This window comes from Callithrix jacchus, chromosome 8, assembly GCF_049354715.1.
Source record: "Callithrix jacchus isolate 240 chromosome 8, calJac240_pri, whole genome shotgun sequence".
In the NCBI taxonomy this organism is placed as follows: Eukaryota; Metazoa; Chordata; class Mammalia; order Primates; family Cebidae; genus Callithrix; species Callithrix jacchus.
In genome coordinates, this window is record NC_133509.1 from 130,347,956 (window position 1) to 130,355,987 (window position 8,032).

The following is an 8,032-nucleotide window of genomic DNA, read 5'->3' on the forward strand; positions in this document are numbered from 1 at the left end:
GGCTAGAACTGGATGGAGTCGCCCCTGGCCCCTTTCCTCAGAGGTTCTGGAAAGGGAAGGAAAGCTGTAGCCCCACCCCCTGTCCTGGGGACCGCCCCATCAGATTAGAGCACTGCCCCTCAGTAATCACCCACCTCATGGTGTCAGAGAAAAGAAAAATAGATTCTTCTCAGAAAAGGTTATTCCATGAATTGTCCGCTACATCCCATGATACCTTTATGTCTTCTGTAAGCTAAGGAACCCTAGGATCTTAGAGGAGGTTAGAATGCATCCATTTGAGCCATTTGGTTTAGAAATGAGGGAAGCAAGAGCACTAGAAGGATCCACGTTGTCCCACTGACAGAGTCACCATGAGTATAGTCACTTCATACTGCTCCTGGACGGATCTAGGCTGTGGGTCACAGGCCTGGTCTGTAAAATTGTCTCTTGCCGTCACATCTAGTGAGGAGTGTGGTACTTTTTCACAGTTTTGCTTCTTTTGACTTTTCCTTCAATCTGCCTGTGTCCCCTTAGGTTTCATCTGAAAAACGAAATGATGAGAAACTTCAGTGTAAGAAACCTCTCTAGAATACTAGAGCTAGGAAGAGGCTGCCGAGTGAATGATTTGACTTGTGCTTATGAAACATAGTGAGATCATAAAAGAGTCACTAGGGAACTTACAAGGTGAAGGAATCACTGGGCTCTACCCAAAATGTAAGTATTCTTTCTCAGAGTTAGTTAATAATTTTTTCTATATGTTTAACAAGTCTTTACCCAGTAGAAAATTGAAGATGCTATCTGGTGTAAGTCTAAATGATTTTGATAGTCTGCATAATTAGAATTCACTGAGAATGAGAGCAGAGACACAGGTTCACTGTGCAAACAGCAGTATCACACATCTATTTAAAATACACGGCTGCTGCTTGGGTTTTCATGACAGTACGTTAGGCCTGTATCAGTGTGATTTTATCAGGATTTGTCATAGCTTCAGGGTCTGTGTTATTAGACCCTTAGAAATAGGTGAAGTTATTTTAGAAGATGAAGCATTTTATGATTTCAGGTAGTTTTTATGTTTTTCATGGATTGGTAGTTACATGAATGTCATTACACTTCATTTAAGCTGTGAATTTTAGAGAGCTCTTAGGACAGAAGATAACTTTCAAGTTGGGTTTATTTTTATTGGCACTGTTTAATTCACTTGTGTAGAATCTGGGAAGTGAAGCTTTCCTTTAACTTTTCAAGCCATAGCAGCCAGCCTAAGAGAAAATTCTTGTTACATTTGTTAGTTTACTTAGATATTTGACAGACATTATATTTTGAGAAATCAGGTCCCTTGTTTGTGACAGGAGGGACTGCGCTAAGGGTAGAGGAATGACTTGTGTTGGCAGGGTTTTATTGGTGCAAATTGATTGGTTGGGAAAGGGTCTTGCTTTGTTGCTGAGGCTGGAGTGCAGTGGCCTGATTACGGCTCACGGCAGCTTTGACCTCCCAGGCTGAAGCCATCCTTTCCACTCAGCCCCCTGAATAGCTGAGACTTCGGATGTGCACCACAACAGCTGGCTAATTGTTGTTGTTGTTGTTGAGACAGGGTCTCTCTCTGTTGCCTGAGCTGGTCTTGAACTCCTGGCTCAAGCAGTCCTCCCACTCTGGCCTCCCAAAGTGTTAAGATGACGGGCATGAGCCACTGTGCCGGCAGAAATTTAATCGTGAGGTGAGCAAGCTTTCATGTTCCTGAGAGTCGCCAACAGGAAAAGATAAATATTAGGGGATGGCCACACAAAACACTGATCGTTTTTAAAATTTAACATTCCACTTAAGAATTGTTTGGTAAATCTTAAAAAAAAAAAAAAGCTTTAAATGGTGCCTAAGAACCATATAATAGCTAATATGAAGCAGAGCAGAGAAATGGTGAAGAGAAAAGCCATTTTAAGGTTCAGGGGCTTCCAGAGACGCACGAAGTGACCCAGGTGGCCTAGTGTAAAGCCACATTCCCATCTTACTTCCTGAGAGTAACACCAGTTTAGGTGTTAAAGCTATGTGGGCATTTTGGGTAAGGGGAACATTGTTGTCTTGGCAGCCAGGGCAGAGCTGAGGGCAGAGCCTAAGCCAATAGATGCCACTAGGTCCACCTCACCTCTATGATCCCTATCCCAGATTCAGCCAGAATAGTCATGTTATTCCCCTCCTTGCGGACCTCCCGGGGCGCCTGGCTATGTTACAGTGAAGTCTCTCCTACCCCGGAAAGCTTTCCCTGACCCCGGACAGAACAGACCCCTTGATTCGCTGTACAGCCCTGTTCTTTTCTCTTCACCCCAGGACCTAACTGCCTTTCACTTCGCTTTATTCAGATCCCCTCTGGCCAGCATGCAGTGCCCCGAAAAGGTATATTTAGAAAAGAGCGAAGAATTTTCTTTCTTCATTCCTTTTGGATTAGTCACAAGAAATGTTAGGCTCTTACAGATTACAGCCCAGGGACGTGGCAGTAGCTAAGAGCCGGGACTCCAGTCACACTCCCTGGATTTGCATCCCAGCCCTTGCCGGGTGTGCAACTGACCTCAGACAACTTAGTAACCTCCCTTCCTATTTAACAGAGCAAATAGCAGGTGCCACCGAGCTCAGGTGTGTTGCAAGCTTAGATGACAGCACCCTACCGAGAACATGGATCGTAATGAGCTCTCACTGCAAACTGACCTTGACAGTTCATGTTGGATGACACCTGGACCACTGTTTGGAGGGTTTAAGGGAGGAGAGAGAGAAGGCCATGCTGATGAACAGAACATGGTTCATGTTTGGTTGTCCCAGAGCATGTAGTCTCATGATTGAAGGCGAAGGACAAGATCGAATCCTTGTGATGATACTGTCGGTGGACTGCTCAGCAGCCCTAGGGCCTTCAGCCAGAAAGAATTCCCTGTAAAGCATCTTCCCTGTGATTATAGTTTGACTTACTGCCACCAAGTTTTATTTGTTAAACTACGGCTTCTGTTTCATACCACAGCAGAGAGTCTTTTCTGAACTGGTATGTATTATTCTGACTTACGCTTCAAAGAATGCAGTTTGACCTTGAGTTCATTCCAGTTAATCAGTAGCAAGGATTATGACACTAGGTTCTACTGTACCTCAGCCATTTTCACAGGGATTCATTTTGCCAGAAAAAGGAGGTAAAAATATTCCCCAGTTCATAGGAAGTTTGGTGAGCAAATGTGGAAAGTATTTCCAGATTACTGAGGTGTCTTCACTAGTCCCGAGCAAGCTACTGCCTTTGATCCTCCCCACCCCCGATGAAGCAAACTTCCTGGGGAGGCCGTGGTGAGCCCGAGACTTCAGGGACCTCATCTGGCTCTAGACCCAGGCTGGGCAGAGGCTGAGACCTCAGCTGGGTGTCAGATAACCCTCACCTCTTACCTTGAACTTGGGGTTGTTAGGTGCAGTCAGAGTCCGACATAGGTATCAAAAGTATTTCAAATCTCAAGGAGAACCTCAGAGTCGTTCAGTACATTTACAAGTAAATAGTCATCCTGGGAAACTAGCGGCACACTCCCTGTTTTTCTGGCTTTTTAAATTGATTTTTGTTTGTTTTTGAGACAGTCTTGCTCTATTGTCCAGGCTGGAGTGCAATGACAGGGTCTCAGCTCACTGCAACCTCTACCTCCCAGGTTCAAGTGATTCTCCTGCCTCAGCCTCTCAAGTAGCTGGGATTACAGGTGCCTGCCACCACGCCTAATTTTTTGTATTCTTAGTAGAGACAGGTTTCACCATGTTGGCCAGGCTGGTCTCAAACTCCTGACTTCATGATCCGCCCGTCACGGCCTCCCAAAGTGCTGGGATTACAGGCGTGAGCCACCTTGCTTGGCCTTAATTTTTTTTTTTTAACTTTTGCCCATGATTCCTTAGTAAAGTCTCCTTAAAATGATTCTTGGGAGAGCAGAGAGCAAGGGGTAGTGTCCGTTACACCTAAGTTCCTTCAGTTCAGGTGGATTTTGTAAAAAGTGTGGTGGGATGTCCATGTCCTAGTCCCCAGAGGGTGTAAATATGTTACCTGGAGAAAGTTTCAGTTGTGTTTAAGTTCAGGATCTTGAGATAGGAAGATTGTCTTGGCTCACCTGAGTGGGCCCAGTGTAATCACAGGTGTCCCGGGCAGGAGGGAAGCAGAGGTTGGAGTGAGGTCCTCTGAAGAGGACAGAAGGGGCCACAGGCCAAGGACCGCAGACAGTCTCTAGAGCTGGACAAGTCAAAGAAACAGATTCTCCCCTGGAGTCTCCAGAAGGAACACAGGCCATCATTTTAGCCCAGTGAAAGCCATTTTAGACTTCTGACCTCCTGCCTTATCAGATTAAAAATTGGAGTTGTTTTAAGCCACTAAGCTTGCCGTTTGTTACAGCGGCACAAGGAAACGAATACTCCTGGCCGCCTGGATTTCATGGTGGATACTTACTTGGTATGAGCAGACAATTAGTGACCATTTAGATCCATGATTTGCTCGTCACCAAAGACCTGCAAATGTGGGATATTAATTTCTTCCTTTCAGATGATGACACAGAGACTGGGAGGCGTCAGGTCACTTGTCCAAGGTTACTCCCTGGTGGATTTGGAGCTGTGATCAAATCCATATTGTAGAACACTTCGGACGCCCGGCTCAGTGAGTGCAGCCACTTAGTGTGGCTCTGACCGCGCATCTGAGAAGAAAAACTGAATTTGAGCTTCAGTTTCCTACTGAAAGAGCCAGGGAGGCCAGGGATTATAGAAGATGCCCCTGGCCATCCACTATCAAGTATGTGAAGGAAGCAGAGGTTCCCACCTCTGAGATCAGACACATGGACAGTGAATGCAGATGTTGCCAGGGAAAGCCTCCTGGGCCCCGTGTGTTGTGTGGCCAGGCCAGAGGTCCCTCGGGACTTCACTCTGAAATTCCAGACAGCAGTAAATAAACAAAGTGCTTTACAAGCGAGTCCCGTGGGCTGCTGGTCTTTCCCTGCACTTCCGTCTGACCTGTCACAGCCCTGGGGGGGTCGGATATTTCTACACACTCAGGGCCACCTGTTGCCCCAAGTGCTCACTTCCTGGCGGTGTCCCTCTGACAGCCCTCGCTGCTGCCCCCACCTTCCTCTGCCCCCCACCCCCAGCCTTTTCCTTGGTCACAGTTTGTCCTTTTGTTCCATGTGGTTGTCAGCAATGTGGTCAAATAGGGTGTAAGCTTTTAGCATCCCATTCATTTGAGCTTTTAACCTCACTTTTAACAAAACAATGCAAGCATATAATTAGTCAAACAATACCTTAAAAACTACAGTAATCATGAAAAACAGCACTCTCCTTCCTGCCTTTTACCTTTTGATCCATGGGTCCTGCTCTCTATAGGCAACCAATCTCCATTTCTTAAGCTGTTTCTTCTGTTTCCCTCCATATTTCTCTCCCTTCCTCCCTCCCCTCCCTCCCCTCTCTTCCTCTTCTCGTCCTTCTTTCTTCTCTTTTGTTTTTTGTTGTTTCTTTTTGAGACAGGGTCTCACTCTGTTGCCCCTGCTGGAGTGCAGTGGTGCAGTCACGACTCACTGCAGCCTCGACTTCCCACACTCAGGTGATTCAAGTAGCTGGGACTACAGGCGCGTAGCCACTACTCAACTAACTTTTGTATTTTTAGTAGAGATGGGATCTCACTGTGTTGCCAGGCTTGCCTCAAACTCCTGGGCTCAAGAGATCCACCCGCCTGGGCTTCCCAAAATACTGGGATTACAGGTGTGAGCTACTGCACCTAACCAATATTTCTTAATGTGCTTATATTGCTATTTCTTTGCTAATCAATCAGATATTATCTAATCTCTGCCATTTTGATAGTTAAGAATACTCTTGGCTGGGCACAGTGGCTCACACCTGGAATCCCAGCACTTTGGGAGGCTAAGGCAGGTGGATCACCTGAGGTCAGGAGTTCAAGACCAACCTGACCAACATGAAGAAACCCTGTCTACTAAAAATACAAAATTAGCCAGGCGTGGTGGTGCTTGCCTGTAATCCCAGCTACTTGGGAGACTGAGGCAGGCGAATAGCTTGAACCCAGGAGGCAGAGGTAGCGGTGATCTAAGATCGTGCCACTGCACTCTAACCTATGCAACAAGAGTGAAACTGTCTCAAAAAAAAAGAATGCTGTCATATAATCACTAATCTATCCTTCTCACTGTTCCCTATACAATTGGCATATAGTTTTTATATTATTATTATGACTATATATGTTAGTGAAATAAATATATGATATAAGCATATGCTGTATTCCTTTAATTTTTATCTCCCTTTATTAACAATTACCTTTTTTTAGTGTTTTATTTTCTATCTGATTCTTTTGTATTGAATTTTTATACAGTGCACAGGCATCTGTCAAATACCTGTCAATAAAGTTTTTGAACAGAAGCATCGGATAACTCATAGTCGCCTTTGCCCCCTGCCAAGCCCCCTCCTGGAATCCTCCACCCTTGAACTGCCCTCTGATGTCTGTCATCCTTGTTCTTCCTGTGTTGAATTTTCTGTTCCCGTGTCCCGTGTCTTGGTCTTTTTTGCTTTATTCCTTTGCTCTGCTGGAGCACATCCTGCAAAAGTTTCCTGAAGAAGATGCATGGGAGGTTTGTTTTTTGAGACCAGCTTGTTGGAAAAGGTTTCTGTAAACCCATATTGTTACACAGTTTGGGTACTGCCTGCTCAGCACAGTAAGACCAGATAGCCACACTGAGGCTTTGCAGCAGTAGAAAGAAAGTCATTTATTTGCGGGACACCATTCGGGGAGGACCAGGAAGTGAATGCTCAAATCCTGACTGTCCCCCCAATGGCTTGTGGGTAAGGGTTTTTAGAGGAAGGGGTACATTTCAGGAAAGTGGAAGCTACCGGCAAAATCATGAATCAATACATGGAGATGACACATTGGTTTTGGCCTAAAAGGGTGGGATATTATGAAGGAGGGGTGGGGCTTACAGGTAGATTCAAAGATGTTCTGATTTACAATTGGTTAAGGGAGAGAAGCTTTGTTTCCAACTTTGGGGTCAGCAGAAAAGAATGTTATCTCAGGCTCCAGGCCCCTCAGGAAGAAACTTAGAACAAAGAATTAAGGTGAGACTTCAGTCCCCAGTTCCCTTATATGAGATACCATGCCAGTGATTTGTTTGGTGGGGCTCTGGATTTCTAAAAAACTCAGACTATGTCAAGATGTTAACTTAGTTTCTATAGGGAACCAAACATCTCATGACTAACTTCCTGGCTACTGGCTTAGGCTACTGTTACCTTCTTGCTCAACCAGTTGCTTACTTAATTCTCAGAGCTATCTGGGTGCCTCAAATTTCCCTTGAAGGAACTCAAGAATTTTCTTTATTTCCATGTCTTGGGGCTCACAGGCCCCTAAAAAGTGGATCCCTATTCTGTGTCGATCTACTGTACTTGAAAGTTTGGCTGGGTGGGAAGACACTTTCCCTCCGAGTTTTGGTGGCATAGCTTCGTCTTCCAGCTCCAACGCTTCTTATAGGTGCTGAGAAGTCCAATGCTATTCCAGTGCCTGGTCTTTGTGACCTGTTTTCATTTTTAGGAAGAATCCTCTCTAAGATCTTTTGTTTATCCGTGGTGTATGTGCGTGTAGTGTGAATTTCCTCTTTCCTTCAGAGGCCTTCAGTTCGGAGAGCACTGCCTTTCAGCTCTGAGAAATTTCCCACTGTTAGGTTTTTGGGAATTCCTCTGCCTGGTTTTTCTTGTTCTCTCTGATTCCCTTTGGATTCAGAGGTTGGATATTCTAAACTGACCCCATAGTTCTCCTATCTTTTCTCTCCTATTTTCAAAATCTTTCTATTTCTGTTCTCCTTTTGGAAGATGTCTGTGGCTTCCCTTTTCCCTTCTCTCCCACAAGTACTTGCTGTGTGCCTCTCTGGTTTGGCAGGGTTCCCGGTGTCAGGGGAGGAGAGGAGTGATCGATGCAGAAGACATTCCTCTTCCTACAGGCTCATCTGCCACAGGAGAGAGACAACCAACAGTGGATCAATGCTGGATTAGGTGGGCGGGGCCTGGTGGCTCACGCCTGTAATCCCAGCACTTT